A 22,379-nucleotide genomic window follows, 5' to 3' on the forward strand; every position below is an offset into this window, starting at 1 on the left:
AGCCTGCATACAGCAGATTCCAGCTTCTCTCCAGGAGCAGGGCTCCAGCTCAGGGAGGTGGCTGTGGAGTGGTTTTGGTGGCCCAAAAGGCACCAACTCTGTGTGTGCTGTGTATAACACTAATAAAGCAACTTAGGATCTTCCAGGGCATGAAGGGAACCTACAGGAAAGATGGAGAGAGACTATTTACGAGGGCCTGGAGTGACAGGACAAGGGGGAATGGCTTCACACTGACAGAGAGTAGGTTTCGATCCTATATTAGGAAGAAATCCTTCCCTGTGAGGGTGGGGAGGCCCTGGGACAGGTTGTCCAGAGAAGCTGTGGCTGCCCCATCCCTGGAAGTGTCCAAGGCCAGGTTGGATGGGGTTTGGAGCAACCTGGGCTAGTGGAAGGTGTCCCTGCCCATGGTAGGGGATTGGAATGAGATGATCCTTAAGGTCCCTTCCAACCCAAACCATTCTATGATCTAACTCACTGTTCATTGCACAGCTTTTCATCCTTTAGCTATGCAATATTCCCAAGCTTTGCTGACTACTTGGGAAGAGGTTGAACATTTAGGGGGAATTGGGTGTTTACAGCAACACAGGGCAGTGAACAGCAACAGACAACAGCAATTTAAGGACACCGAGTGAGAAAGTGCTCTGCCTCTTATGGAATTTAGGTGAATGGACTGTAATTACCCAAATATTTATGGGTTCTCTTTATTGTATGAGTCACTGAGGGCTTTTGAGGGGGCAGACAATTTCCATTTTGTTTAGGGCAGAAATATCCCTGGAGACCAGGCTGATCTATGGAGCTGCCATATCAAACCCTCCTAGGAAAGGGAAAAAAAAGATAATGCATTTATTAGTCAGCTCACATTGGACTGCTGTGTGTAGAAAAGGAGAGAACTCAACTGAAAAATGCTTTTAAAACCACAATTCCATAAGCATCTGTCTCATTTCAAGTACGGCTGGGGCCTTTCTGTCTCTCCTGAAAGGGAAGGAGAGGGTGAATTCAAATGATCTGTGGCTCTGGAGTGCTGAAGGGGAAGAAAAGTAATTTCCAAATAGCACAGCATCCCTGCAGACAGTGGCCAGGCACAGATAACCTCCTCCAGGGAGCCACACTTCCCCCACTGTCCCTCCCCAAATGACTTGCTCTGTTGTCCCTGTGCTCTCCCTGAGGCTGAGATCAAAACTGCAGGAAGTAGCCAGAAAAGAAACAATCACTCTTGGACATCAGACAAAATGAGAAAGAGAGGGAAAGGAGAAGGTGGATGAGAGATGTTTGTGCCTACCCATGTCCTGTTTGTTGCATTTTTAGCCACCAGACACTTTCCCTGTAACTTCCACAGTATCTGCAGGACGCCCTGACTCACACAGCAGGTTTGGGGAGCTCTGATGGATCACAGTACCAGCAGGACATGGAGGAGGTATGGAAAAGCTCCTTCCCATGCTGCAATCCCTGGTGGGCTGAGTCCTGGTGAGAGGTGCAGCCCTCCCATGCTCTCTGGGTCTGTGTCTGCTCCAGACCCCACAGCTCCTATGTCTGTGCTTCTGTGAAAAGGAAGAGGAGCTGCAGAGACAGCAGGAGCAAAAAGTGCCCTGAAAATTCCTCTTTGTGGATTCCCACAGTCTTTGTCCAAAATGGGGCTGTCCAGCAGCACTTCTTCTGATCTGTTGGCAGGGATGGCAGGGGACAGCCCCATTTCACAGAAGGGCTCTCAGTGCTTTGCTGAGGCTGTCCCTGGGTGAGCTTGGCCAGGGAGCTGGAGCAGTCCAGCCACGGATGGACCAGAGCTGGGGACGGGTTCATTTACCTGCCCAGGAGCATCCCCAGGCCAGTGCTGCCATCACTCACCACTGCCATTCCCCAGCCTGGGAGGCCCTGGGCAGGGCAGAGGAAGAAGAGGGGCCCTGGGAAATGCAGAGGAGGAGCAGGAGCACGCAGGGCACAGCACACTGCCAGCAGGACCCTGTGTGGGCGAGGCGCGAGCCTGGCGCTGGCACTGCTGAATCTGAGGATCAACATGAGAGGGAAATGGAGAATAAAGAGCAGTAAATGAGCTGGATTAGAGGAGCTGTTTTACATAGCCCTTCATTTAATCCTTTGCTTTCCTTTCATTGTTTAATTGGTTTAGCTCTTGTACTTTTAATGCTGCAGGCAGAGAGAGCCAACCTCCTCTTCTCCTTCTTTTTTCCTGCCTTTCCTTTCCTCTCTTTGCATCTCACTATTTAATCCCATTTCTCTCTTTCTCTCTCCATTTCTGTCCCTATCCCTTTTTCTCATTCCTCCAGCTTCTTTCTCTGTCTCTTCAGGCCCCATATTACTCAAGCAGCTTTTGTTAGTGCTGTCAACTGCATCAGCGTGTAAGTGAAATTGTACTGTAAGTGAAGTTAAAAGTATTTCTATGGTGGGATATTTAATCATTTGAATCCTTGATAGGAGCAGCTCTTTTTATTTTCACTAGCTATAAATCCAGGCTCTATCTAATCTCTGATCTCGACGAGGAGAGAATTAACCAACAGAGTGTGTGACTAGAAAGGAGAAGGCTGGAGAGAAGGGACCACTTTATCTGAGTGTGGAGTGGAGCAGCATAGGAATAAGGCAAGGAACCTTTCCTAGCTCCTTGCCATTCTTCTCATTGCTTTTCCCTGAGTCTACCTTTGTTCCCCTTCCCAGACACTCTAGCAGATTGAAAATGCCATTTTCCATTTGCAGTTCTTTCTTTTCCCCCTTCAGTGATTCACTCAGCCCATGATGGTGGGGAGGAGATGTGTCTGTGACCGCAGAGTCCTGGAGTTTAGTCCATCTCCAGCTTGTGCTGGGCTGGATTGGACTGATTCCAGGTGTGGATGGCACCTGTGGGCTTAACCTTACCACAGGGGAACCTATGCTGAGTTTGGGATCCCAAGGTAAACCTTCCTCTGGTCTGCTACAGGAGCTGTCTGTACAAATGGAGTTGGAATTTACTTCTCTTCATCTGGGTCTCCTTGGAGCAGGTAAGAGCCTCACATGGTATCATCTCTCCAAAGCCCAATGCCAATAGCCTTTCTTCTCCTCTGTGCAATGAGGACACTCATCCTACTCTCTAATTTAAGGGGGGGGTTTAGGTAACATTCTGCCTGAAGGTATCAGAGTCATATCTCAGCATCTTTCCTTCTTTCCCCTTATTTCACCTCCAGGCACATGGGTTGTAGACAGCCCTGCAGCTCATTCCTCTCTCCACAATTCCCTTGCTTGTATGCAGCACATCTCCATCAGCTAAGGAGTATGATGGAGGTGGGATCACAAATGCCCTGACTGATTTGGGACTCTCATATTTTTCCTCTCAGAACATGCTGATTTGGGGAAAGCAAAGCATTCTGCTGAGATGTGGTAATTGCATGAAGCACCTGACAGATCATGGTCATCTTTGGAAATTTCCCTGCTGGTTTACAGGGATACAAGTTCTTAGGAAAACTCTCAGATCTGTAAGAATAGGAGTCTGCTTGGAAGGAGGGAAATTCAGTGTCAGGCTTGTATAGAGAGGAACTAAATATTTCTTTCTACCTGAGGCTGAGTTCAGACCATCAGGTGAAGGTGACAGCCCTGTAAATCAAAGCAGGCATGAAACATGGAATCACAGAATGGTTTGGGTTGGATAGGTCCTTAAAGACCATCTTGATCCACCCCCTGCCATGAGCAGGGACACATTCCACTAGACCAGGTTGCTCCAGGCCCTGTCCAACCTGACGCTGAACACTTCCAGGGATGGGGCAGCCACAGCTTCTCTGGGCAGAAACAGCAGGAGAAGGGATGAGGAGCCTGTATTGGTTGTCCACACATTGCCTAAGTCTTACCAACAATTTAAGCTCTTCTTAAACTCCCCAGTCCAAGAGCTCTATGCAGAGAACTGCAGTCTGATTACACAGAGCATTAGGGCATCAATATTTACCTTGAGAATTTGCCTGAAGGATGAAAAGTGCTACAGGTGCTCAACATCTTGGCTGCAGTTCCTCGCAAGGAAAAGCCAGGATACCCCTTTTGCTCCCCCCTCTCACTTAGGATTCACCAGCACTTCTCTCTTAGTTCTGTGGCCTGCTTGTTTGCAAAGTCATGCCAGGAAATACAACTTGCCATGGAAATGCAGCAACTCTGATGGCTCGAGGGTGAGGTTCCCCCCTCCTCCCTTTCAGGAGGTGCTGGGAGCCACGTGTGGTGCTGGGCAGTGCTCTGCAAGAGTGGACAATCAGTCTCTGTCAGCTCCCAGTGGGGAGGAAGCAGGGGGGATGCCGAGTTTGCACAGAGTGCTCATTGCACAGTGAGATCCACACAGCTGTTCTGCTCCCAGTGTAAATACGGACAGCCCCATTCATCACTGGCCTTCCTTCCTCAGCACACGTCCAGGGCAGAGGGATGATTTAGTGCCTGCAGCTGGAACAAGCGCTAAGTTTCTCTAAACCAGCAACATTTAAAAATTGGAGATGTTTTGCATGTGTGTTTTGTGATTCTGGGGAGAAGGGAGGAGGCAGTGTCGGGAGCTGGGAGCTGCAGAAGAGGTGAGGCCTTGCAGGGAATCATCAGCCTTCTCTGTTCTGCTCCTCTCACACCTTCCATTCACAGGGATCTGCATGACAGTAGCCCTTGGGGCTCTTCCCTCATGGAGCAGGCTTATCCCAGGATGCGTGGAGTCTACAGGGGAGACGTAGCAGGAGGAGCTAAGAGATGAAGTGGGTGGGAGAAGAGGAGCCAGCAGGGATGGAGTTATCAACAGGCATGGAAGGACCCACTGAGACTGAGGAGTGAGGGACAAAGGTCCCATGGAATGAGCAGTGTGAGCAGTGGTGGGCACCTCCACAGGGATCCCTGCACACCTGCCCCAGGCAGGGCCATTTCCCTCTATCAGTTGGTCACTGTTGGTCTCCACCCGAGTCTTCCTTGCCAAGGGGGTTCATTTTCCTGACAGCAGAGATGTCATTATCCCAAGGGATGAGAATATGGAACCTGGATTACCAGGAGGGAGATGAGATCTGGAGTGCTGGCTGCAGAGGTGTTGGGAGCTCAGGGCTGGGCAGAGCTGCAGGGGTGGCAGGAAGGGTGGAGACCTTCTCCTGTATGATGGAGAAGGGTCCCCTGAGGATCTATCATCTTGCTAGTTGGGTGAGGGAGGAAGGTTGTGTCCCCTCAGTACTAAAAAGCTGGAAACACAGGAGCTCTGAGTCCAGTGGGTGAGATGAATAGAAACTGAGGGAGACTTTCTTCCACCACCAAGCTTCTCCTACCCCTTGTCATCCCCCCAGAGGGTGAACCTGCTCTCCTTTGGTGGATGCAGCCTCCCATCCATACGCTGCAGCTACAGAAGGTGAAGGAAATGAAAAGGGGGCAGCCCTCATCTTTCCCTCCAGCAGCTCAGGTTTGTTCCTGCTGTACCTGGTCACCTGTGCTGAAACCCCCTGTCCCTGCTGGTGCCTGGCTTTCACTTGTGTCCATCTTGCAGGCACGTTCCCATCCTGTGTGTGGTTTGCTCAGCCTGTGCTAATTATGCCCTTGACATATGCAGCAGAACTGGCTGTGTCTATAACAGCACAGGGGTGAGGGAGGTTAATTAACTCGGAGGAAGGAAGCTGAGTGTCCCTACATAACACCCCCTTCCATATGCATTAGTTTTGAAGCCTGAAGACACTGTTTAACCAAACACAGCCCACGACTTACTAACTTTCTTGATTCCTGCCTTTCTTCCCTGCATCGCTAATGCTGCCCTGGATGGATGGCACTGAAGGTAATGAAAACCCTCACGGAGACAGTGGCCCCTCCAGGGAAGATGGTGCCTCATTTGCAGGTGATCTGCCTTTTCCCAGGGAGTGCAGGCAGGATGCTCCTGGGAACAAGGCACTGGCGTGCTTTCCTGGCTCTTCTGGCTGGGAGTCACCCTCACTGCACCCGCTGAGATGGGATTTGCTGTAGTAGATGCCCATCTACTACACCCTCAGTCTGATGGGTTCCTCCTCTCCAGTGCTCCCAGATGTGTCAACATCCCCTCATGCTGTCAGCCGTAGACCTCTGTGTTATGCAGCTGCAGTGCAGAGCAGCTGCCCTTGCCCTTCCCCAGCTCCAGGGATTCCTCCTTGGAGCTGCACTTGGGGCACAGGAATTTTCTGTACTGGCCTGGAATCCATCCTAAATATGCATAATTTAGGGGATCCCTGCAGTCAGGTGGCACCTGGCAGATACCAAACCCCTCAGCTGCAGCTAAGAGGCATCACTTCTGCACAAACATAACATGGATGTGCCCGGGTCGAGCCACACGTGTTTCCTGGAGGTTAAATTTGAGAGGCTGAGAGCAGCAGCTGCTTGGCCCATGACTTTTTCTTCTGTTAACACACCAGCTTGAAGGACTCACTGTCCTTCTGTCTCCTCACCCCTCTCCACAGCACACACCCCCTCCTCCCCCCAGCACACTTTATCTCTCAAGGCTGTAAATCCTTTGCAGCAAACCCGCTGCCTCTCTGTTTGCACAGCACCTTGTGCACTGGGTCTTTCAGGTGCTGCTGGAATACAAACAGCAATACAGCTTTAATTATAAACCCTGACAGGAGATGGACAGCACAAGCCTACAGGTTTGTGTCTCAATCAGGGGACTCCACAGGGGCCACCTTCTCAATGCAGCCCCATTTTAGTGTCCATTGGGCACCTGGTAAGAGAGGCTAGTTATGCTCTTTTCTTTCCACTCTCAATAATTATAGGCCTCTTAGGAAAACTGGCTTTAGAGTGGAAATTTTATAAAGGTTTTAAAAGATGTTATTAGAAAGGATTTGGTTCCTGTGCAATTATTAGTTTAACAAGGCACTTTGCTCACCAGCTGCACTGGAACTGTTATTGATCACACTGCATTTATAGAGAGAGCACCACGCTGGCTCTGTATTTATATGTAATAAGTACACTGGCATATATTTATATGTGGACACAGAAAAGGTCCTGAATGTGTGCACAGATGTGTCTAACTCTATATGTGCACATATACACACAAAGCCCACAGGTGGAAAAGGCTATTAACTCTATAGATGTGTCTGTCCTATAGGGGTATATTCATCTTATTCACTGATGGCAATTAAGTAACATGGTCTGAGAGATCAAAAGTACCTGCAGACACCAGACAGGCCTTGTCTCAAACAGCAGGTAACAGCTGCTTTATGTCCTGTTCACAGTTTTGGTCATCTCTGCCTGGACAGGTCTGAGTGACAGAGTCTGGGGTTAGGTCTGGAGTCCTACAGAGGGAAAGGCTCGAGTGTGTGGCCAGAGGGTGAGTAATTAGCCCCAAGGCAGGGAGGGTAGAGCTGTAAAGATCCAGAGGGCAAGGTGTTTGAAATCTCCCAGTGACAAGTGTCATGTACAGCAATTGCTATTATCTCTTTGCATTTGCAAATTCTGCTGCTGCTCTGGAATTTCATCAGAAAGGATTCTGGAGCAAGGGGTCAGTTCAAACCAGCAGGATCCTGAAAATTACTTTAAACATTTGACGTGTCTCAAAACTCTTCCTTGACCTAGGGGTAAAGCCTTGCTCTGATTGCCTGATCAGAGCTGTCCCTTTAGTATGTCTTCTCTATCCTGTGAGTGCCTGGTACTCCCAGCACCGTGTCTTTCCCCTCTGGATGGCAGCCTGGTACAAGCAGCCCATCTCAAAAGCTGCACCAAGCACCTGCATGGTAAAGACAGGAGGGGAAAAGAAACTCAGGATAAAATTCTCAGCTACTGACTGATTCCAAACCAGCTCCATTTGCAAAGCAGCAGGACTGGTCCAGGCAGAATATATGAGCACTGTCACCCTTCTCATATGAAACCTGGAGTAACGGAGAGATCTGTCTACTAAGCCCATGTTTTACCCTGGCCACTCCTGGGAAGTGCTGGTGCAGAGTGGGGGAGGGAAGGTTGCAGCCCCCTCCTCACCTCAAGTTAACTTAGAGGCTTTCTGCCTCCAGTATGTACTGATGTGGTTGCCTGATTCCAGAGGCTTCCCCATGCCGGGACAGTGAAATCAGATCCCCTGGACTGTTCCTGCTATGCTGGACCAGAGGCAGCTCCTACTTGTCATTATGTTTATGACTTGGAGGTTTCATGGTGTGCACGTTGCTCACGAGGTCCATGGGAGCCCATCACAGCCCAATAACCATGATGTCTTCCCACAGGGAATAGCTTTGGTGTGAACCAGCTGGGATGAGTTAAAGAAAGCTCTTCTAGTTCACATTTGCACCATATTCTCCCTGGGCTGCTCTGGGGCTCTGATTTGCTCTGTTGGTCAGTGTTTACATGCACCCTCCCTATTTTTTAGCAGTGCAGGAGACCTTCCAAATTCATGCCACTGTTGGGCTGAAACCTTGGCTGTACAGACCCAGGGACGAGGATGGAGGCAGCACTTTGCACAGCCAATCCATTCCCCTCTGCTTTCATGGCAGTGGAGATTTTTCTTTACACCCTTGTGCCTCTCCCTCCCTGCTCTACACACCTCTCCTGCAGCAAATGACTCAGTGTGTTTACAGAGAAGGAAAGCTAATAGAAACCAGGCAGAATTCGAGCCTCTCTGGGAGTGCTTTACACGCTGACAAAATCATTCTTTCCTCCCACGTTAAATATTCATGACACTCGGATTTTTAGATACAAAGGTACATTTTGTTTCTAAATGTGTTGATCCCAAATAGGTTTTTCAGCACCAGAGTTCTCTTTTCCACTCATTTTTAGAGGAAAAAAAAAAAAAAAAAAGCAGGGTGTGTGCCCCGAAAGCAATGCAGTCTGTCTTCATTTCCATCATGTCTCTTTTGGGGCTTGTTTTGATTTGGGAGCAATTTTGCCATGATATTTATGGCCTGAAATGCTATTTGTACAATGTTGGGCTTTTTGTGTACATGTGTGTGTGTGTCCCTTGTACAAACAACACATCAATGTCTCCATGCTTCCCACCCTGTGGTTAAGCCCATAAAACAAGATGCTTTAACAAAAGCCCCATATATTACTGCCATTCTGAATATTTGTAATTTTGAGGCAATATTTACATAGCCCATTCAGACTAAGCTCCTGGGCCCGCTGACAGATCACAGGCAGCTGAAAGCACAATGTGTGTGCTGCAGTTTAGTGCTAAGCGTGGAAAGGGGGAAAAAAAAGTGCCAAAAATACAAGCAAGATAAAAAAGAACAGACTTATGTATTAACAGACACATAAAGCAAAGAGCAGAGAGAGAAACAAGTGGAAAATCGCATTGTACAAAGCAGTGATGGAAGGCAACTCAATTTGGATTCAAGCTTCCAGAGAGGTGTTTGGAAGTGGGGCATCATCCGTGCTCACCTCTCCACCTTTTTATTGCAAGCTAAAAGCAAGGTTTTTCAAAGAACTCGACTCCAGAATTGAGGTTAGATCAATTCTTCCTTTATGAAAATGTCACTAAAGATAAAAAAAACACAAACACACCCAAACCACAGAAATTTGGTGGTTTTTTGCTATTTTCTGTTGATCTTGTTCTTGTTTAAAAGCACAGCAATGTTACAAGCTCACTTTGGTTTCATTCTGTGGAATTGATCTGTGGGCACACAGGGAACAAACTGAGATATTGCAAAAATCTGGAAAAAGGTGTCCTTTTTATTATTTTTTTATTTTTTTAAGGAAGAAAGCTGTGTGGAGATGGGTCTGTGGCAGAAAACTGGCTGGATGGCAGAGGTGTGTGCCATGTGCCAGGTCCTGTCACCCATCCCTGCACAGAGGAGCTGATTCTTGTGCAAGGTAGTTCCTGTGCTGGCAATGCCAGGATCTGCCTTGCCCTGTCCTGCACAGGTGGTGAGATGCTGACACAACCTCTGAGATGTTAAAACATCCCTCACTGATTGCCCTTTCCCTTGAGCACGTTCAGCAGCTGGTTACTGAGCCATTCGTGCAATGAGTTGCCTCCTCAGCCACCCAGAGCCACCCCTAATCACAGCTCTCCTCTAAGTGTTCCTTACTGTTTCAAGGGATTTATCCTTTCTTTTGTCCCAGTTTTTAGTAGTTTTGTGGCCTTATTTTGGTGGTGCACATTTAGTATATTTAGTATACGGTACACATTTAGTGTATAGGGTGTGGCTTTGGGGTCTGGAAACAGAAATGATGAGTGAGCCACTGTGAGCCTGAACACCTTCAGAACCAGCCTAACCAGGAGCTGGGGCTCAGCAAAACATTTAAATACGGTGGGGGCAGAGGCTCAAATTATCCACTGCCCATGGGGAAAGATCCACCAAATTGCAGTGCCAGATCAGCTGAGTATAAAAGGTCGTCATGATCCACACCACAGAAACCACAATCAAATTAGCACTAATTGGAAATTGCAGCCGAGAGACCAAAGACTGAATGGGCCATGAAGACTGAACTCCACATTGTCCTCAGGGTTCTCAAATCAGCACTAAAATCACTCGCACTAAAAAGAGAATAACCATTCCCTCCAAGTTCTTACATATTTTAAAGTCTGTGATTCAGTCACATCACATTCCCATGCAGGAGTGGTGTTTCATCAATGTTATGCATTTCCAGTGTGGTGGAAAGCCCCAGTCTGAAGTCTTACTGAAGCAGATGCCGTACAGAGTCCTGATTCCTTTCAAACTAAGCTCATGACCCACAGGCACTGCTGGCTGTACCACACATTAGCAGTGGGCTTTTTTGTGGTTTCCAACAAATGTGGTTTAAAGGAGAATGTCCCCAGCATGCAAGGCTACAAAAAGAGTTCCCCAGTACAAGTCTGACCTCCTCTTCATAGTCCCCAAGCCTATAAAAGGAGAGTGTGACCCCTGTGAAAGAAAGACAAAAGACTTTTGAGGACATGGCTGTTTGATTTGATTCCTGCTCAGTCCATACTGTTTTACTGGGTTGTTTATTGGCTGTAAACCATTACACCATGTTTGAGACACCTTTCAAGGGGCTCTGAGCCTCAGTGTGATGTCCATCTGCACACACCCTTGTTGAAAGCCTCAGTGAGAATTTTCTTTCAGTGTTCTGCCATTGCTGGCAAAAAAAAGTGGATCTAATTTCTCCTTTGACTTTCTCTGGCTTGCTCTCCCAACCCTGCATTCTCTGTGTGCCTCTTTCTGGGACAACAAAGAGCTTGGGCATTTGCCAGTCTGGATTTGTCCCTGTGATTGTGCTCCCATACCAAAACCTACAATGTCCCTTTCTCCACATTTCAGATTTGCCCTGTAGGACACTGCATCCCCTCTGACATGCATGGCCCTCCTCCCAGACCTATCTTGAAAAACTTCTCCCTAATACCAACTCATCTCAAGCCTTGGGAGAAGTTTCCAGATTTGTTCCCCTTCTTCCTTCACTTGTTGGTTCTGCAACAGCACCACGCTCATACTTCCTCTGAAGACCCTGCTGGCATTCTCATGTCCTGGGAACTGCCTTCCTGTACTAATGCCAGAGCTGTTAAGCTGCAAGTTGCCCCCATGAACATCACTGATGGGTCCATTTCCAGAGAGAAAAGCAGTAGATCTGTTGTAACCCACAGAGATAACAATGAAACCGGTTTCTGGATGAGGAAGGCTTCACTGGGAGAGGGAGTAGAGACAAAATGAACTCATTATTGCTTTCACCCAGTGCCAGGCACTGAAAGAATTTAACTGGTTTAGTGCAATTGGCCTTTTTCGTTATGTATTCGGGCGTCATGATGGACGAGTCGTTAAAAAATAAATACAGAAGTAATGATGGTAGCAATCACAGAAAGCAATTCTCAGATATAATAAAGAGTCTCCTGGATGTGTACAGCCTGTGCTACACTATTGATTTCTTCCTTTCTTTATTGCACTTCACTCCTCTCAGTTCAACCCAGCCCCAGCCCTCGTGCTGCACAGCCTGCCAGCCAAGCGCTCCGACGAGCAGCCATGAATTATTAACATGCAGGAGCCCTTTAATTGGATGAGCTGCAATTAATAATTCATTGGAGGTGCTTGCAGAGAGAGGGAGGGAGGGAGGGAGGGAAGAAAGGAAGGCGGGTGAGATGTTGATACTGAGAATTGGGGCCACAGTATGGGAGCAAGCGGGAACTTGAGATGTTCCAGCTGGAGGCCTCAAAAGGATTGCCGTGTGCCTGGCTGTGAGGGGAACTTGGTACAGCTTGGAGACACCTGCCCAGGAGAATGAGGGATGCTTTTGGAAGTGTTACCTACCATTTGCAGTGTTCCCTGCATGACAAATAAATGGCACTGCGCCCAGAGCTGGCAACACGAGGAGCCCAGAGTAGGGCACAGCGCTCAGCAATGAGCCTGTTTCCCACCTGTGCCTCCAGTGCTCTTTGAAACAGCCCCAGCATCCCATCCCAGTGGGAATTTTCCCTCCCTGAAAATGACCCAGAAACAGAGTGGGGTGGGCAGGAGGCAACGAACCCTCTGTGCTCATCACACCACCAGACTCTGCTTGCAGGGCTCCTACAACAAATTAATATACTCAGCCACACACAGTCTTGCTGGCTTCCAGCTGACAGGCAAGGCCACAGACCATTAATGTTAATTAATATTTACATTACAGTTGTGCCTGGAGGGCTCAATTCAGGTCTCTGTGGTGTGATGCATCCTACAAACATATTGAGGATCGGGTCCCCTCTTGTGCTACTCAGTCCACAAACACATACAGAGACACGTTCCTCTGCCTAGAAACAGCCTTTTCCTTTTGCTTCTCATAACTTGTATTTTTTATGGCTTCAGTAAAGAAGCCTGGATGGCTATTAAAAAAAAAATGAAGAAAAGAAAATAGGAGAAACAAAGCAAGATTTAGTGCTTGTAGAAGTAGTAGGAACCACAATTTCATACCAATTTCTTTGCTGAGCCTCTAAGGTGTGGATAAAAGAGACATAACAGTCCTGGCATACAAAGGCCACTAATGTATTTGAGAAAAGGGCAAGTTCTGGGGTCATTTAGCCTGACTCTTCCCTCACTATACATTGCCAAATTTCCAGTGATTGTCCCCGTTCTGACCCGAGAAACAGAAGGTGCATGACTGAAGCCTGTCTTCCAGAAACACATCCCATGCCTTCATGATTTCATTCTGTCAAAAGACTGGAAAACCTGCTTCACCATTTGTGGGGAATGACACTCTTTGCCCTCTGGGACTCATTAACAGGCTGAACAGGGACACATCAAATCACTGACCCATAGGATGTCTCAGCTTGGAAGGGACTCATAGCACACAGAGAAATTTATCCCAGTTTTCCCATATTGCTGAAGTTAGGGGGATAAGCAGAACCAACAGTGACCATTCCACTTTTGCACCAGCTCTGCTCAGTGCTTTGATGCTCTGCTTTCCCTCTCAGAATAATAATAATAATAAAAAAAGCAGAGCTGGTAGCTGGTTTATGGTGTCTATTTTCTCTCCGAGAATCAGCTTGGGACTTCTTTCCTCAATCTTGGCCATGCCACTGTTGCTTCATCCAATCTGGGCATCTTCTCCACACTCTCCTGTGTCTTTAATTAACCTGAATTGTGCCTCCAAGCTCAGGCTTGAAGCTGGAGTCAGAAGTCATTTGCATAGTCTTGTGAGTACAGATCCACTCTAAATCTCAAACCTCCTCCTTCTCCTGGCTTCCTCTGTGAAGCAGAGGTGAGTGTGCCAACATCTGCATTCCAGCTCAGCTGCTCCATTAGCAAGTTGGGAAGGTGAGGCCGGGCTTTCTCCTCTCCCATCTGCTACAGGGATGTAACAAGGCTTTGATTCACTGAGGGGCTCCTTCTTCAATGAAAAATACAGGAGAGTTCCTGCAGCTACCAGGAGTCTTAAAGATAAACAAGGGCTTAAATCCCCCTCTGAACTAAAATGTAAACAAATCCACAGCCCTGCCAGGCTCTAAGGATCAAGCCTAGTGCAGAGTTCTTATCTGTCCCAAAGGCACAACACAGCTGTTATTTTTTAAGCTGCCCCCAAGGGTAGACTGGCCTAAGTTCCATGAATAGGATCACCTTGCTCTTCATTGACCCTGATTTTCCTATTCCTTCAGGTATCAAAGATATTTTCATTTCAATTATTTTAGAATTACTGACCACACAGCTGAACAATTTAGTCAGAAGAGATCCACAATCCATAGACCATCCCAGTTCCAAGATTTTTCGAATATTTAATACAACAAACTCCACTGTGTAGAAACCCGCCTGAAGCTTGGAACAAGAGGCTGAGAATTAAGAATTTGAAACTGTTGTTTTTTGGTTTTTGGTTTTTTTTAATTGAAAGGATTTAATCTCCTTGTGTCTCCGTTTCCCCAGTTGTTCACGTGCCATAAGAAAGTCAGGACCCATCTTCAGAGTGGGAGTTTGGGTCTTAATGAAGAGGTTCCACACACTGCAAATGAGAGTCACTGTAGGGCCACTTGGAGCATTAGTGTTATTATAGGAGTGCCATGGGGACCCATTCAGGATGGAGAATCATCTTTAAGAGAGAGATGTGGAGTCTCTTTCCTTCTGCAGGTTAACAGCTGACCTTTTAATGCTCCATCTGCACAGTTTGATACAGAGCAAATGTTTTGATCATTTAATATGGTAAACACAGAAAGAGTTTGGTAGAAAATTATGTTCTTTTAGCTGTAACCCAATGTTTATTTCCCCTGTTTGACTAACTCCTTTTCCTTTTTGAGGTAAGCAGTCTCAGGCTATGCAAGGCTGGGTTAAGGATTCCCCTGAGCTAAAAGTGTGGCCACACAAACCCTTTTTCCAGTGTAAAAGCTAATTAAAAAATTCCTGCCTCTGGCTGCCCCTGTGTTGCAGCTCTTCACCCCTTCACCTGTGCCTCTATCTGGGGGCTGTGCTGCAAACCACATCACAGAAATGATCCGTGCTTAAAAACCACCAAACACCTGCCACTCACAGGAGTGAGACCCTCTCAGGAGAGAAACCCCTTTAAAAACATCACTGCCAATGCACAGCTTGGATCTAAACACCATCACTAGTCTGCTCTGGTCTGCAGTCCTGCTCACCTCTTGTTCTGCTCCTGGCAGGGAAATTTGCTCAGCCAGAAGCAGATCTTGGGATGTTGTTGTGCTCCAGAACTTGTGTCCCATAGGGAGGAGAACTCTGAAGGTGGGTTGATGGAAGATCAGCTTGTCCTTACAGTTGCTGGTCTTTGTCCTGCACAAATACTGGAGATGAACAAGTTAGTTCCAAAGAGATTGATGCTCCATACCATAAAGCTCTCATTGGTAATGTCCACAGCACATCTCTGCTCCATTGCCACCAGATCCAGGCAGGACATGAAGGAAGCTGCAACAGTTAGCAGACAGAGAGGGAAAGACACAAAGACAGAGAGCAAAACCTCCCAGAAACATCCTTTTTCCTCTCAGAAACTGGAGCCATGGGAGAGGTCTCCCACCCACTTGTACAGGGCAGGAGGAAACAGACCCTGCAGATGACACAGTGGTCCCCTAAGCAGCTTTAACTGAGCTGTGACAAGAGGAACAAATCCTTAAGGAAAACTATTTGTGTCAGTTCTGGTCAGATGTCCCAGTATCTAAGTCCCAACCCAAGCTTGGTTCTCATCCTGGGAGACCATTTTCAGAGGGAAGTGAAGTAGTCCCAAAACACTCCCTGGAAAGGGGGTGTGAATGGCCCATACACATGCAAATGAGGAAGAAGTTGCAGCTCATCGTAATGCTGAATATGGAGAAGAAAAAAGAGAAAAAGAAAAAGAATTCTATCCAGTGGGGCTTCTGCAGCAGGAACAGAGTTCATTTCTCTCCAGTTCTGGGGAGTGAAATGTATTCAGCTCACACAGGCCACTTCAGCATCTTTCTTTGTCTTTTATCTTTCCAACGTAGGAGAACAAATTTAACAATGAGATTCCGTTTCTGTTTCCTACATGTGGAATAATTAAATTTGCATCTCACTCTGTAGTTGGATCTGCTGTTTGAAGAGGAATGTATCAATTGGACATGAGCCCAATGTGTTCTGCTCTGCAAATAAGGCAGTTTGCAAAAAAACAAGGCATAATCTCTCACCCAGGCAATAATCACAGGAAAATCATCCCTCACTGACAGCTCTCTTCAGGGCTTGATTCATATTCTTGCTGGTGAAAGAGCAGGAGGGAGGGGGTGTAAGGGGAGCAGACTTTTGGCATCTCCTTGTGGCAACCTCCATCAGAAGTGATGCGGGTTTGGTGGAGGACTGAAACGTTGCTGCCTCAGTCACCAGTGGCAGAACTCTGATTCTCTGCAGGCAGGTTTCCCAACCAGAAATTGTACATCTGCTGCCTTAATTCCTTTCATTGCCCTCTGAGACCACAGGAAACATTCCTGATGACTTTGATCAGCTTCATGCGAGGCCGATGGAGAAGAATTTTCAGTGAAACGACAGGTCTTGTTCTCAGGGGACAGAAGTGGGTGCTCAGTGCTCCACACGCTGAATCCCTCAGGAAAATCCATTCCTTCCAGCTTTGGTTGGCAGGATGGATATCCCTACTTCCCTGACCATCAAATCTGTTCAGAAATCTTTCAAGAAACAACCTCTCTCTCCCTGCCTTCCTTTCCTTTAAGTAGCAAAATCAATTTGCTACTTCTCCACTCTGGTATTCCCTGCCCGTGACATTTGCTTCAACCATTTCCAGAATCTGCTGCCCCTTTTGAATCCCATCTACCATTCTTTTGTCCAGAAGGAGGGAAAGAAAATGTGCCAGGCAGAAGGAACAGAAGATGGAAACTGCTGAAGACTTTTTGGATCTGGCATGGCTGGAAATGAATAGAAGTTTAATTCAATCAATCAGAGAGTCAAACTGCACCTGCCCCAGTTAATCTAAAACTCTTCAGATTAAATACCTTATTCTAAGTGGAAATTAATTGAGTTTGTCAAATGGTTTCTACTGCATTAAACACCCTCTGGGTCAGGAAAACAGAGGAAATATAGACAACACTTTTCTTTTTTTTTTTTTTTTTTTACAATTGAAAGGCTTTTAGTGGAGCTGGCTGAAGCTTTTGATTTTTATCTCTCCAGTGCCCCTTCCACAGAAATTGTGGGGTTTCTGTTGTGTGTTTTGTTTTGTTTGTGGTTTTTGGTTGGTGGTTTGTGGTTTTTTTTGGTTGTTGTTTGTTTGTTTGTTTGTTTGTTTTTTTTTAAAGGTATTTCATTAGTCTAATTTGGTTGTCCCAAGGGTCTCAGACACACACCCATCATGATCTCCTGGTTTTCTGCTCTTACAGCTGTCCCAGCATAATCCTTACATGCCTGCCAAGTGGTATCTCTGTTTAAGGGTGGAAGTACAAGCTTCTCCAATCAAATGTGTGAGAAACAAGAGAAAAATTCTCTAGTTGAAGGTGTCCCTGCCCATATTCCATGATATCACAGAAGCATGGAAGCATGGAATGATTTGGGTTGGAAGGGACCTTAAAGATCATTCAACCTGGCCTGGAACAATTCCAGGGATGGGACAGCCACAGCTTCTCTGGGCATAAGATTTCTGGTTGACATCTCTTGGTTGCCTGTGTGGTCTGTGGGTGCATCATGGACACTGCTCTGAACGCACAAAGTCATGAAAAAAGATGATATTTATTACTCTTAAGTTGGAGTTCTCTGTCTCCCTCCCTCATCTGCTTCCTCCCCCATGTGCTCTTGCACACTCATTCTTTCTTTTCTCTCCCTCCTCCCTTCTTCCCCCCCTCTCCTTTCCACACCTGAGTTGAATCTAATGAAGATGCATAAAAAATGTTTCCATTCCATGAAATGCAATCCATCAAAACACACTTCATATATATTGTGCAGAAATGAATCCATTTCAGCCAGCAAGGCTGATAAATCAATTTAAGTGGAAGACTTTTGACAGTTTAATTCAAATTAAGTCCACTTTGTTCAATTAGAGGGTAGCTGGAGGGGTGGTGGCAGGAAACAAACAGGATTGCTAGAACAAAACCTGCATTTTTTTCTCAGTCTGAAGCCATCTGTGGATCATTTTTCTTAAAGGAGGGACAGAAAGACACTAATTAACACACAATCAGTGACCAGCCAAATTACTCGTTTTTAAAGCCTAATCCATATTTTGCACAACATTCCTGCCTACCTTTGTGTGAGCTGCAACAGCGATGGGTTCTGCTGTGGGTGTCAAGTACTTTGGAATAACTCCAGTGAAAAGAACTTTGGGAAAATCCTTTCCCCAGTGTCAGACAACAAGAAGTGTCTGAGAGACACATTCCCATGGGTCAAACCTTCACACAGCTTTTGTTTGGCTCACAGGCAGGGCTGGGACAGACGACCACTGGTGAGTGCCAGTTCTTGAGTTGCCCACACCATCCCCCCTGCACTGCCAGAGACAAGCCTGGCAACGCAGTTTGTTTGGATATTCAGGCTGTTCTGGGGTATGTTCCTGCAAAACATCGACTTTCCCTGTGCACACAAAGGAGATGATTGCTGTCAGCTCAGACCTGGGAGGCAAAACCGGGGAAACGTGGGCCTCCAGCTAATGGGATTAAATTCAGCCCAGTTACCTGTTCTGTTCTGTGAAACTCGGTGAATCAATTCAGAATTCCCAGTGATCTGAGTTAAGAGAGATGTCGACTCCCAGATGTTTTAACACCTGAGAAAGCTGTGTTTTGGTGATTATTGAGCAATACATTTAAAAAGTGAATGACAGACCTGGAAAGCAGCATCTGCTTTTTCACTTTCTAACATATTTTCGCAGCCAAACTGAGGTTTTCAAGTTCACAGTGCAAAATGTAACTGAATTTCATCCAAGTCTGCAGACTCCCTAACGCTTTCTACGCTTGGATTGGCAAAGAACGACCAATTCTCTTTTTTTTTTTTTCTCCCTACAGTTTTGCAGAACTGAGTCCTTGTCACTGACAGATGGAAAAACAAAGACTTTTGCAATTAGCAGGATAATGTATTTCATGGGATTTGGGTGAGTTTTTCTTCTACTTTCTTGCTCAGAGTTGGTGAGCAGCTCAGAAAACACACTTTTTCTTTTCCTTCTGATAGACAGATCTCTTCAAAAAAATGGCAATTCTTTGTGCAGGTAGCACAAGTGGAGTCTAGAAGGAACAGCCAGTACTGGGCAAAAATGATCCAACTGTTTTACTGAGAAACTCAGTAGATGTAATCAACTAAAATAGGTATGGTAGAAATTTGCCTCCTGTTACTTTCTGACTGGCATCTGACTAATCCAGGCCTCAAAACTCCAAAGCTTTTCATTTAGGCTGGTATAAGAGCAATGGAAGATATTTGTGGAGGCAAGTATTTCACTTCAAAATAACTACCACAGCAAGTTATTTTCCCTGCCTGCTGAAACTCCTGAGTCCAACAAACCCCATCGCTGCCTCCCAGTGCTGGATGGCAATTTTATAAAACCTGCCAGCTGCCAAGGGAGCAAGAGCAGGAGAAAACAAGTGGATGTCCAAAATGTTTTGGTTTGGTTTGGTTTTTTCCCCCCAAAACTAGGTTGTTTCCAAAATGGACCCTGTTTTCACTGGAACTGTGGGGTTTTTTTGTTTGTTGGTTTGATTTTTGTTGTTGTTGTTTGGTTGGTTGGTTTTTTTTGTTGTTGTTGGGGTTTTTGTGGGTTTTTGTTTGTTTGTTTAATTTATTTATTTAATCTTTTCTTCCTTGTGTGTCTCTGTGTGTATGTCGAGGGGAAACAAAGCATGGTAATTTAAACCATTTCCCAGAAAGGAAAACAAACAAACAACCACTCAAACAACCAAACACTCAAGCGAATCCTTGGGAAAGAACTTCTTTAAGGGAAGAAAATGCACTGTCAGATGGAAAACTGGTTTTGAGGAGCAACAGTGAGGGAAGGTGGTTGGGAACATGGATAAAAGATCAACGTGAAAATGAGCAGAGAGACTTCTGGTAGAGGGGTAAAGCCTTTATTTCACTGTGCACGTGTCTCTCGTGCCCTTTCAGCCCTGCCCTGGCCGCCCAGGGAGGATGAGGAGGTGCTGAGATCCTGCTGGAGTGGCTGCACTTCAGGTGACACGTCACAGCTCCGAGGGCTCCACGTCCCAGCCCCTTGGAGAGGAGCCAGTCTGGAGGCTTCAGCTTCATTCCCAAACCTCTGCAGCACGTCCCCAGCCTGGACTTGCTATACCTCTCTCAAATGAATTTATGGCTCTATAAATGGTGAATCATTGTGTATAATAAAGAGTAGAACAGATTTGAGTGGTATCCAATTTAATAATTACTCGAGTAACTCAATCATTTTCAGATATGTGGTTTCAGTGTCTGCAGACGTTGAAGACCTGCTTGGAGCATTCAGCAGACAAGATAGCACTTTTTATTGCTCTGTTACTAAACTAGTCCTTCACAGACCCTGCACATGTCTCATGCACATCTCAAAACTTTGGAAAGATTGTGCTCAGGCTTGGTGGGTTTGTCTGAGCCTGGATTTGGAGGAGGATGTGCAGAGGACTTGTACCTGCACCTCCACATATTTGAGGGCCACTCCTCAGGCCAGTTATGAGAAATGTCTCTCTCTGTGCTCTGATAAATGATTAATTTAAAATCTGCAGTTTGCAATGTTTAAAGACAAGCAGTCCAGCTCCCAGAATTTTTGAGGTCTGCAGGGTTTTTTGGTGGGCACAGAAAATAGGCCCCTTCTAGTTCATATTCCTACATCAGATTTTAACGAGGCTGTGCTGAGCTCTGGATCCACAGTGCTTGGAAATGCAAAGCAAGACTCAAAGGTTATTTTTCCTCTCTCCAAGATGAACAACAGTCAGATCCCAGTGGAGCATCCTCAGTGCTGCAGATGGGTCCTTTCACTAACTGGTGAAGTTTCAACTCTGCAGCAAAGCTGAATTTAGGCTGAGCAAGTGGGGTAGATGATTAGACACTAAACATAGTATTTTCTAAAGCCTTCTTGCCTCAGAATAAAATAGAGGATTGTGAGGACTCTGTAAATCAAAAGTTTTCCATTACCCCAAGGGAGAACTGTCCTAGTTGGGACTCTGGGCTCTGGGGAACTGTCACATTCTCTAACCTGAGCACAGCAAGGGCTACTGAGAAGTCACTGTAAAAGCCACCTCTGCACTCAGTGCCTGGGACAAGTGACAGCTCCCACATTGAACCACCTGTGTGACAGCACCCTCACACCTGCACCAGAATCTGCAGTGGAAATTCCAGTTTCTCATCACTTGACTGTCAAAATTTGCTCTGTCTTGAAATTCCTCATGCAAGAAATCAGCTCCAGGATGAGGCTGGGGACTTGGTTACACACAGCAGTTTGCAGCCTGCCCAGGGGCATCGCCTGAGAAGGGCAATTCCCCCTTTGAAGGCTCACTTTGTTGTTGCAGAATTCTCACCTGCACCGGGGACTCTGCAGCTGAACGACAGTCATTTACATACTCTTTTTTTTTTTTTTGCTTAATAAACTGACAGAGGTTAAAAGTGAGCCACTGAAAACAAATGGGCCCCCCCTTCTTTTCTAGCAGCAAGTTAAACCACAGATTTTAGTGGAATAAATGTTGATTTCCTGTGGTCTAAAAGGTCATGAGCTGATTTGACACATGGATATTTCTGAGACTCAAGAAAGCAAATCTCACCCTTCCCTAAATTTAGACTTAGGTATCAAACCCTTCTGTTCCAAGTGCTTCCTCCTACAGAGAGAAAATACTCACAGTGTCCCTTCAACTCAACATCTTAATTATTTTAAGTGGATACATTATCACTCTTTATTATATAATGCACACTCATATTTTAGGTGACTAAATTTCAAACAAGTATTTTGCTGTTTTCTCTGTTTATCTATGTGGCTGTTGAGTTCCAGAGTGTGATAAATGACCAAGTGGTTCTTATCTGTGCATAGATCCCTTTGTTGGGAGAATGAACTGTGTGATAGTAGTATCTGCTATCTGTTGTGAATACAATCAGAGACTGCTGGTTTATATCCTTGTGTTATATCTCTGATCTTTAGTAACCTTAAATTTTAATAAAAAATAAAATCAAAAGGAATATAACTCTGGTCTACAATAAGTACATGATTTGTTTAACTAAGCATCAAGAAGATTTTTTTTTTTTTAGCAGCTAAACTTGAATTCTCTGCTGGATCTGGGAGAAGAAAAAGCACAAGTTAAAATGTTTGAATTGTCAGGTTTCAAGTCATTGGAAAAAAAACACAAAGTCTTTCTGCAATGAACTCCCTTGAAGCCCAAAGACACTGGAAGTTGTCCATTCCTGCAGGCAAAATCACACCAGATTCAGGGCAGATTATGTGCCCATAAGGGTGGGCTTAGCAAACTAATGGTGTTGTTATCACCCAAGAGAATTTTGGATGGTCAGAGCTTGTGCAGGCATTAGTTGATAGTTGCTGAGGATGCTGTTTAGGCTCAGAGATCTAAATACTCTCTGTAATTCCATGAAAGAAGAGGGGGGTTGGTCTTTTCTCCCGAGTAAAAGCAGCAGGGACAAGAGGAAAAGGCCTCCAGTTGCACTAGGGGAGGTTCAGACTGGATATCA

Source organism: Myiozetetes cayanensis, unplaced genomic scaffold (assembly GCF_022539395.1).
Source record: "Myiozetetes cayanensis isolate MyiCay16 unplaced genomic scaffold, myiCay2020 scf23, whole genome shotgun sequence".
NCBI lineage: Eukaryota > Metazoa > Chordata > Aves > Passeriformes > Tyrannidae > Myiozetetes > Myiozetetes cayanensis.